Source organism: Vicugna pacos, chromosome 21, assembly GCF_048564905.1.
Source record: "Vicugna pacos chromosome 21, VicPac4, whole genome shotgun sequence".
Classification (NCBI taxonomy): Eukaryota; Metazoa; Chordata; class Mammalia; order Artiodactyla; family Camelidae; genus Vicugna; species Vicugna pacos.
In genome coordinates this window covers 12,004,767-12,014,008 of record NC_133007.1, presented here as the reverse complement: position 1 = coordinate 12,014,008, position 9,242 = coordinate 12,004,767, and the positions used below count along the sequence as shown (strand labels likewise).

General features: G+C 35.5%; 1 non-coding gene across 1 annotated transcript; it reads left to right on the top strand.

Annotated features, from left to right (window-relative positions):
• Positions 1-4,862: 4,862 nt before the first annotated feature.
• On the top strand, positions 4,863-4,965 carry LOC116284833 (U6 spliceosomal RNA). The gene has a single exon (XR_004194495.1). It is a non-coding gene; the product is annotated as a U6 spliceosomal RNA (small nuclear RNA).
• Positions 4,966-9,242: the final 4,277 nt, after the last annotated feature.

Here is a 9,242-nt window from a genome sequence, read left to right as displayed (position 1 = left end):
AACAGGACGTTTATCCTCAGAGAGAAGTGAAAGGAATCTCCAAGACGTTTGCCAAGGGAGATCCTAGGCTGATAGCTATGCAACCAGTCCAAGTTGGTGCAGGTCAGAGGCTCTGGCACAGAAATATTTAGGAAGATGAAATTGACCGAATACATTAATAAATTTAAACAATGGGCAGAATTTTTGATTGAATTAGTGCTTAGAAAATTAACTAAACATACATGGAAATTATTAACTCCAGTGAAAGCAAAACATTTTGCAGAAGTGATCATAGTTGACTACTCTGCTCTGAAAGCATCTATACTCATAATAATACAAACACTATGCATTTATCTAATCCCTATATTATGATGATGAGGAATGAGAACTGATTGCGTGTGTATGTGTTTAATTATGGTGGAGCGAGGGAAGACAACAGAGAACGCCCACACCTAAAAGAATGTGATATAACAACACAAGCATGTTGTTTAGAGTATGGAGGTACATACAGAGAAGTCATCTACAGTTGAATGTTATTTGTTTTAATATATCTTATAAAATTTGTTGACTTTTAAAAGATGAAGACAAAAAGTTAATTGATAACCACAATATTTCAGAGATATTATTTAGGACACTGCAATAGAGATATTATTATTATTAATTATTATTTTTATTTTTATTTTTATTTTTATTTTTATCATGCCTTGTACATGGAGTACTCTCAATTGTTTTTTGAATTGCATCTTTTAAGAGAAGGTTGTAGCAAGTAATTACTGGGCTATAAGATCCTTGCAATCAGGAATTATTTCTTGTACATCTTTATAGTTCCTTTGTGACATAGCGTGGCATCAATTGCATTTTACTTGTATTAATGTGTAGGATTTTGCTCATTTGTCTCATGAAAAACTAAGTCAAATTCCTTTATATTCTTAGTTATAAACAATACTGTGTTGAATATTTAACTTTACAAATAAAAGCTGCTCTTTTTAGTACTTTGAATCTAAGGTCTGCCTGACAATCAAGAAATCAACCAAAAACAAAAAAATTATTTTGGATAAGATAGATCACATAGATCTTTATTAATTATATCACATTCTCTAGGAAAAGAATCTGAGAGATTGCTCAAGGTCACCCAGAGAAACAGGCAGTACCATCTCTGCAAACTAGATCATTTGCCTAAGCTAAACTTTTGTGATAAACACACTCAGAGTAGGTGTGAGGGAAAAGTCAGAAGGGTTTATCCCACTTGAGATTAACAGGCAGTGTAGTTTGCCTTCAACTAGAGTGTTGATGGATAAAAGACAAAAACTGGTGTGTATATTCAGCTTTCACTTTGTTGAAAGGGGATTGAAAATAGAAAGGAATTCTATTTAGGTTTAGATAGTGAAGGCTGAGATATAGAAAGAACTTTTGTAAAGGGGTAGGGTTGAGATATTTTTTCCTATTGAAGAGCCCCATTTACAAAGCTGCCAGAATAAGCATTTTGCCAGCTTGCTTGTATTTCTGGTGTCTCGATTAATCACATGGCTGTCCTACATCAGCAGTTTTTAATCTATGAAAAGTTCATACCTCCAGAGAGTTAATATGAGAATATCCAGACACTATTTAAGGGCCAGAGATCAAGGAAAACAAAGGATCCTCTTCATAGGGGGTATGTGAGTACTTTTCTAGTCCTTAGGCACTTGGTAATTTCACAAAGCAGATATGGTATATTTGTCAAGCAAATCTCTTTCGACAGATTCTCCTCCTCTCCATTTGTTCCCTCTCATTATAAATGGAGTTTGTATTCTATGTCTCCATTAGGGGGCAATTATTTTAAGTAGAGCAACTCCACTACTTTCTATTTCCTATATTAATAGTTGTCTCCCGTATGAAATCTTACCTTGGACATTTTAGATTTAAAAAATAAAAAACTCAGAAGAGCATCCCCAGGACTTCAGGGAGACTACAAATACAACTTTAGAAAACTTTTCAAAGAATGGAATTTAGGAAACAGTACAAGAAAACTGCATTAATAATTTTCTTCTTTTTTTTTCCTTTTTTTTTGGGAAGAGGTAATTGAGTTTATTTTTTTAATGGAGGTACTGGGGATTGAACCCAGGAACCTCGTGCGTGCTAAGAGTGCATTCTACCACTGAGCTATACCCTCCCCGCAAAATGCATTAATAATTACCACTTAAAAATCTGCCATGCAGAACATAACCACAAACTTAAAAGGACTTATCTCTTAGCTTCTATAATTTTAAATTGATTTTCAGAGATATTTTTCCTAGATAAAATCAAAGGAAGCATTCCGCATTTTTAGCACTAAACGCTGGAAGTGTAATTCAATAATAACGTTTTGTGTTTACCGTTCTGTAGTTTTATAAATGCTTTCCTATGTATTTTTTGAACTAGACAGTGCAGATATTATTATGATTTTTAGATTGAGGACACTGACATGTGAGAATTTAAGTATTACAGTCAAGACCTCACAATTACACCATGAAAGTCAGGACCAGAATTCTTGATCCATTGTTTAGTTCTTTGCTATCTATCAGTAAAAACTGAATTTTTGATTAATTACAGGCATTCTCATTTTAGAGTTCAGTATATGAAGACAAGACAAAAAAAATTAATGGATTTGTTCAACATCATTTTGTAAGAGAAATGAATAGCTAAGAAAAATACGTGATCACTGGCTTGAAACCCTTTGCTCAAATGACTTGATCACAGTAAATGTAAGAGTGAAGGCTGAAAGGTTATGTAGAACACATCGTCCATTACTGCTCTAAAGGTTTGTCTTAGGCTAAAGGTTTCCATTAAAATCCATTCTTGGCAAACACCATAGCCTTTGTATAAGTACTTGTCTCCTCTAGAAATACTAAAAGCAAAAGAGAAAAAAATTTTTCCTGGGTAAATAATGGAAAGAGAACAACCCACTATGAGAGAGAAAAGACAGAACAATTAAGTTTTTGCAACTTAAACATAGGATTATGTTCATCATATACTTGAAAATTTACAGCAGGCATAAACTATTGTGTGACCAAGTAATTAAGATAGTATTACAATAACATGCTGTTAATCTGACTTTTTTGTTTATTTGTTTTTTGGGGTTTTTTGGGGGGCGGTGGTTGGCTTATTTATTTATTTATTTATTTATTTATTTAATGGAAGTACTGGGGCTTGAACCCAGGACCCTGTGCATGCTAAGCACCTTTCTTATTTTGTTTATTTGTATCTTCTCTCTTTTCTTCTTGGTGAGCCTGGCTAGAGGTTTGTCAATTTTGTTTACTCTTTCAAAAACCAGCCCTTAGATTGATTATTTTTTTCTATTTTTTAATCTTTATTTTATTTATATCCTGCCTAATTTTTAGTATTTCTTTCCTTCTGCTGACTTTAGATTTTGTTAAAAATTAATTTTAAATCAAAGGAACCACTGTATGCTAGACAAATGGTTGCCTTAGTGTTCTTAAATAAATACTATTAGAGAATTAAAAATAATTTGGATACTGTAGTGGAAATTGGTCATTATTTGGGCCACCTGAATCTCCCGTATTTAGAGAATTCCTCACCTTGTAAATTTCAGTGGTAAGGAAAGATGTCTCCCATAATGGAGGCCAAAGATGTCAGATAATCATTGTCTCGGCATCCTTTGCACCTGGCATGCAGGCTTGTGACTGAGGCTTTTCAGTCAGACGTATCTGCTGGACTTTTGACTCAGACCTGAGGATACAAGCAACACTCTCCCTCCCTCTCTCTCTCTCCTACTGGGAGGAGAGATTACTGCAATCTACAATTTCCAATGTAGAGGAGGCTAAAGGGCAGACTGCGTGGTCTACTGCTTGATGTCTATGGCACCAACTGTAGGGGGACCACCTTCTCATGGTTAGCCGAGCACTTATGCCAGTTTCAGCATGGAAATCTCTGAATTCCTGGAAACCATTCAGCCCCAGGAAAACCAGGATGGTTGGTTATTCGAGCCAACTCCCCCATCAGATTAGTTCTATGGGTGATTTATCTCTCCTGCTTCAAGGCTAGCTTTTCAGCCCTCCCAGCAATTCTGCGAGCCACCTAATATCATTTAAAAAATTATAGAAGTATACTCTTATATCCTTTTAATCTACTATTGATCTGCTTAAATCAGTGAGAGTTGTTCTCTGTTATTGCTACCAAGAACCTTGACTGAAACAGATACTTTTGTGTGTAAGCAGTTTGGAAACCTGCGTTTCATGATGACCCTATGAATCGTATTGATTTGATTCGGCTCATAGGCTTATTACAGACCCCATTTGATGTTAGTGAAACCTTTTTAATATTTTGAAAGGTGCTACAAAAGCATCAATAATGATTATTCTTACTGTATTTTTTAAATCCTGAGATATTTCTGGTGGTTGAGACTATCATGAACCATCTTCCCTTGATAATAAGATAAACATAGACAGAAGTAAAGTTGCTCACAGAAAATATTTGAGTTTCCCCACTCTACCCATCCTATGACCCCCAATTTATGAATGCTCTATCTCCAGATAATTTTTTTTTTCAAATGGAGGTACTGGAGATTGAACCCAGGTCCTCGTGCATTGCTAAGTATACACTCTACCACTGAACTATACCCATCCCCTTCCAGATGAATAATTTTTACAATAAAAGAAAAAAAAAAGAAGGAAGTAGTGACCTAAAAAATCTTTGCTCAGTTATTCATTTTTGGAGCATATGTTAAAGTTCTTTGTTTTTTTCTCCTAATAGTTAGTCATCCCTGTTGAACATATGTACCTCTCATTCAACTTGACCTTCAGGACATCTTCATACTCCTGCACTATGATTTTTCATCCTCTGGAGAGAAAAGGCTCAGTGAGGATACTCCTGTTCATAAAATGGTTATTAAAGTGATTTTATAGTGCTTGCTTTAGCAGCATATATACTAAAGTTAGAATGATACAGAGGAGATTTGCATGGTCCCTATGTGAGGATGACATGCAAATTTGTGAAGCATTTCATATTTTTTAGACTTAGTCTAGTGACTATTTGAATATATATGAATATATGTAATTACTCTGATGTACACCTAAAACTAATATGATATTGTGTATCAATTATACTTCAATAAAAATGTTATTACATAAAGAGTACATCTTTATCAAAGGAAAATAGAAGACACAAGAAGTTAAATAGAAATAAGCACCCATAATTCTGCCATTGATAACGTTTTGGTATTCTTTTTCGTAAGCATTCATGTCTGTAGCTATGGAAGTTTTAAAAATTTGAGGTCAGACTACACATACTATTTCAGAACCTACTTTATTTTTAGTATTGTGAATTTCTTTCCATGTATATGCATATAGGTGTCATTTTAAATGATTGCACAATTTATAATGTATTGAAGTATCATCCCATTTCATCAGTGAACTCTTGGACATTTTTTTGCTCTATAAATAATACTATTAAATTATATGTCTACCTTTGAACATCATTTTGATTATTTCCCCAAAGTAAATATAAGAAGTAGAATTTTTACATCAGAAGCTATGCTCATTTTTGAGACTTTTATTATATTTTGCCAAAGTGCTTCCCTGTGAAGTCATACCCTTTATGCTCCCGCTAGTCACCTATGAAACTGTATTCTTCCACCCTCAACAACACTGAGCATTACTGTTCTTTTAAATTTTCATTTATTTGATAAACAAAAAGGTAGCTCATTATTTCATTGGTCGCTAGTGAGGCTAAACATTTTAATATATTTTTTTGCCTTGTGTTTTTTCTTTTTTATATTATCTGCTCCTATAAAGGTGTACGTTTTCTTCAGCGTGAATGCATGAGATTAACCACTCCATTCTGTCATGAAACGCAGAGAAGTAAATTCAAATTTAAAAAATTTATCACTCCCTCCAAGAACTGTCATTATTTGCTTTGTCATCATCACCTAGCTATTTGGTTTGTACAAATTACTTCCTCACTTAAATAAGTTTCTAGTTCATTTTTACTCTTTTATTCCCTTCTCAAGAAGTCCTTAGATTTTCAAAATCTGTTTTTCCTTATCCCATGAAGTACCATAGTAATAATATTATACTATTTATTTTAAATAGAGACACTTAGGAGTTTAGATCTTATATAGGCAGAAGTCAAGTGGGTAGTACTAAAATGCAATTATTCTAATCCATTTTCTCTTTAAAAAAGATTGTCACTCTTAGAAAGTACATCTTTTCTCTTTTTCTTCTATTTGAGGAACATAAAAACTATCAAATAAAATAGTTACAATGGTGGTATTTGTCACAAGGTGGGAGTTGAGAGAAAATGTGGTATGTTTGCAGCAGTATTTGCTGCCTGTTTCCCAAGTACTTCACTGTATTTTGCTGACCCTCATGTTCACTAGTGTCTCAAAATCTATCATCACCCACTTCTAAAGCCTACCTGGTGGGCGCTGTTGAAGGCTGTTAATATCTGTCACACCAGAGAGAGGAGAGTAGGAGAGAAACTCTTCAGGGGATCTTGGTTGGCTTCTATATCTTAGCTCTATTTTTAACTCTCTGCAGTCAATGTTGATGACATTAGACATTTGCTTTATCTCAGTGTGCTCAGTCACCCTTTCTTTGGCTCATTCCTCTCACACTTTAGTTACAGCCTTCTCCAAAGCTACACCCTAGGCTTAGAGTGACCATATGCTCTCTTCTTCTGGAGAGTCCCAATTTCATTTATACTGTCCTGTTGCCAAATCAGATGTCAGACCATATGCTTTATATTTTCTTTGGGGAAATATATTCACCTATTTATGCTTCAGTTCCCTAAACTCTACTCATCAAGATTTCTATTGGTTTTGCTAGACAGTTTATGAAAAATGTTATTAATCCAAAATGCAGTTCAGATGTCTTCTCCTATAGAAGCATTCCATCAGAGCCTTTCTTCCTTAGATGCTGTTCCTATGCGCTCCCAGAACTCTCTATTCTTCCCTCTGCAGGGCACAACCCAAGCCTCCGATTTCCATTGCCCACTCGTTGGAATCGCTCTCCTTGGTATATTTTGGAAAATGAAGGGTAAGAGGGGTGGCTCCACATCTATTATGGATTCACCCAACTGCACTCTGCTACTCAGAAAGGCATTCTCTGTTCAGTAAGAAAACACCCTTCATTTTTCTGCTGCTAATGGTTTGTTTCAATCATAGATTGTAGTCCACAATCTCCTTCCCCCTCCTGATAGTCTGTGGATCTGAGAATCCCAGGGCAGCACATTTCCCCATGTCGCATGTTTCAGTCTATTATAATACCACAGGAAAGGGATGGGGTTCCAGGTGCCCTTTCTACACTAAGTTCAGTTACAAAGTCTAGAGTCTATAAAGAGCTTTGGTATTCTGAGGACTTAGGAGACAATCATCAGATCAGGCATACATACACACATTGATCTCCCAAGGACAAACATCAATTTCCAGAGCAGTATCAATAAGGAAGAAAAGAAATATTTTCTTAATTTTTCTATATAACACAGCCCTCGCACACAATGGAGTTAGAATTTTACATTATAATGCAGAGTAGCTCTTTAATTATCTTTCCCTTCCCCTGCCTTTTTAAAAAAATTGATTTACAATATTGTGCTAGCTTTAAGTTTACAGCAAAGTAGCTCAATTATATATATTTTATATGTATAATATATATTATAGAATAGAAATAACAAAATAATACATATATATTCTTTTCCAGATTCTTTTCCATTATAGTTTATTACAAGATATTGAATATAGTATGGTGTATAGGAGTGTGTATCTATTAATTCCATATTGCTAATTTATCCCTCCCCTCCCTTTCACATTTGGTAATCATAAGTTTAGTTTCTATGTCTGTGAGTCTGTTCCTGGTTTGGAAATGAGTTCATTTGTATCATTTTTTAGATTCCACTTATAAGTGATATCATATTTGTCTTCCTCTTTCTGACTTACTTCATTTAGTGTGGTAATCTCTAGGTCCACCCACATTGCTGCAAATGGCAATATTTCATTCTTTTTTATGTTTGAGTAATATTCCATTGTATGTATATGTATATGCACATCTTCTTTATCCACTCATCTATTGATGGATGGTTAGGTTGCTTCCATGTCTTGACTACTGTAAATAGTGCTGCTATGAACATTGGGCTGCATATATTTTTTTGAATTAGAGTTTTCTCTTGAGTGACACTGCTGGATCATATGGCAACTCTATTTTTAGTTTTTAGAGGAGTCTCCATACAATTTTCCATAGTGGCTGAACCAATTTACGTTCCCACCATCAATGTAGCAGAGTTCACTTTCCCCCACACCCTCTCCAGCTTTCACTATTTGTAGACTTTTAGATCATGGCCATTCTGACTGGTATGTCCCCTCTCCTGCTTTTAAATAGGGAGTTCCAAGTTGACCAGAAATAATAGACCAACTGCTATGTCTAATTTCCTCCTAATGGATGAAAATGTGATATAAACTGTGACCCTTCTCTGCAGAAAAAAAAAATTCACCTAGCCAAGGCTATGTAGAATGAAGAATTTTACATAGTTTTAGTGTATCTGTGAATCTTTAGAAGACTTCCACATCTCAGGATAAGGATTTTGGTCATATTTATATGTGTGGTAGGCAGTGGGGAAGCAGATGTTAATTAAAGAATCACACAAATTACCACTGTAATTTTAGGTGCATAACAGGTTGAGTTGCCTTAGGCAGAGAGGTCTCAGAAGGCTTCTCTGGTAAAGTGATGATTGAGAAAAAGTCAACCAGAACGGCAGAGAGTCCATATAGAAGAAACAGCATCTACCAAAACCCTCTGGCTGGAAGGGGTTGGCATATTTGGGGAATGGAAAGGCCAGTGTGGCTGAAGTACAGAGAATGAGGGAGAGAACTAGTGAAAGTAAGCCTGGAGAGAGAGGAAGGTTATGAAGGGCCTTGCAGACCAGTTAGGGAATTTGGTCTTTATCCTAGGATTACTGGGAACAGTTCTTGGTAGAAAGTTGATATCTAGCTTTTGTTTTGAACACAGCCCTCTGGGTATAGTGGGGAGAATGAATCAGAGGGAAGCAAAAGTGGATGGGGAGAGATCGGTTAGGATGCTGTTGAGTCTAGTCCAGGTAAAAGAGGATGGCAACTTGAAGAAGAGAGATGGCAGTGGAGTTTTCCATGGAAGTGTCTGGGTTCTAGAATAGTCCAGAAGTGAAACTGACAGAACTGAGAGAGGAGTTGGAAAATAGAACAGGTAAGGGAGAGGGAAATGTTAAGAAGAGCATCTAGCTTTGGGGTGTCCACAACAGGTTAAATGGTGGTACCTTTCAGA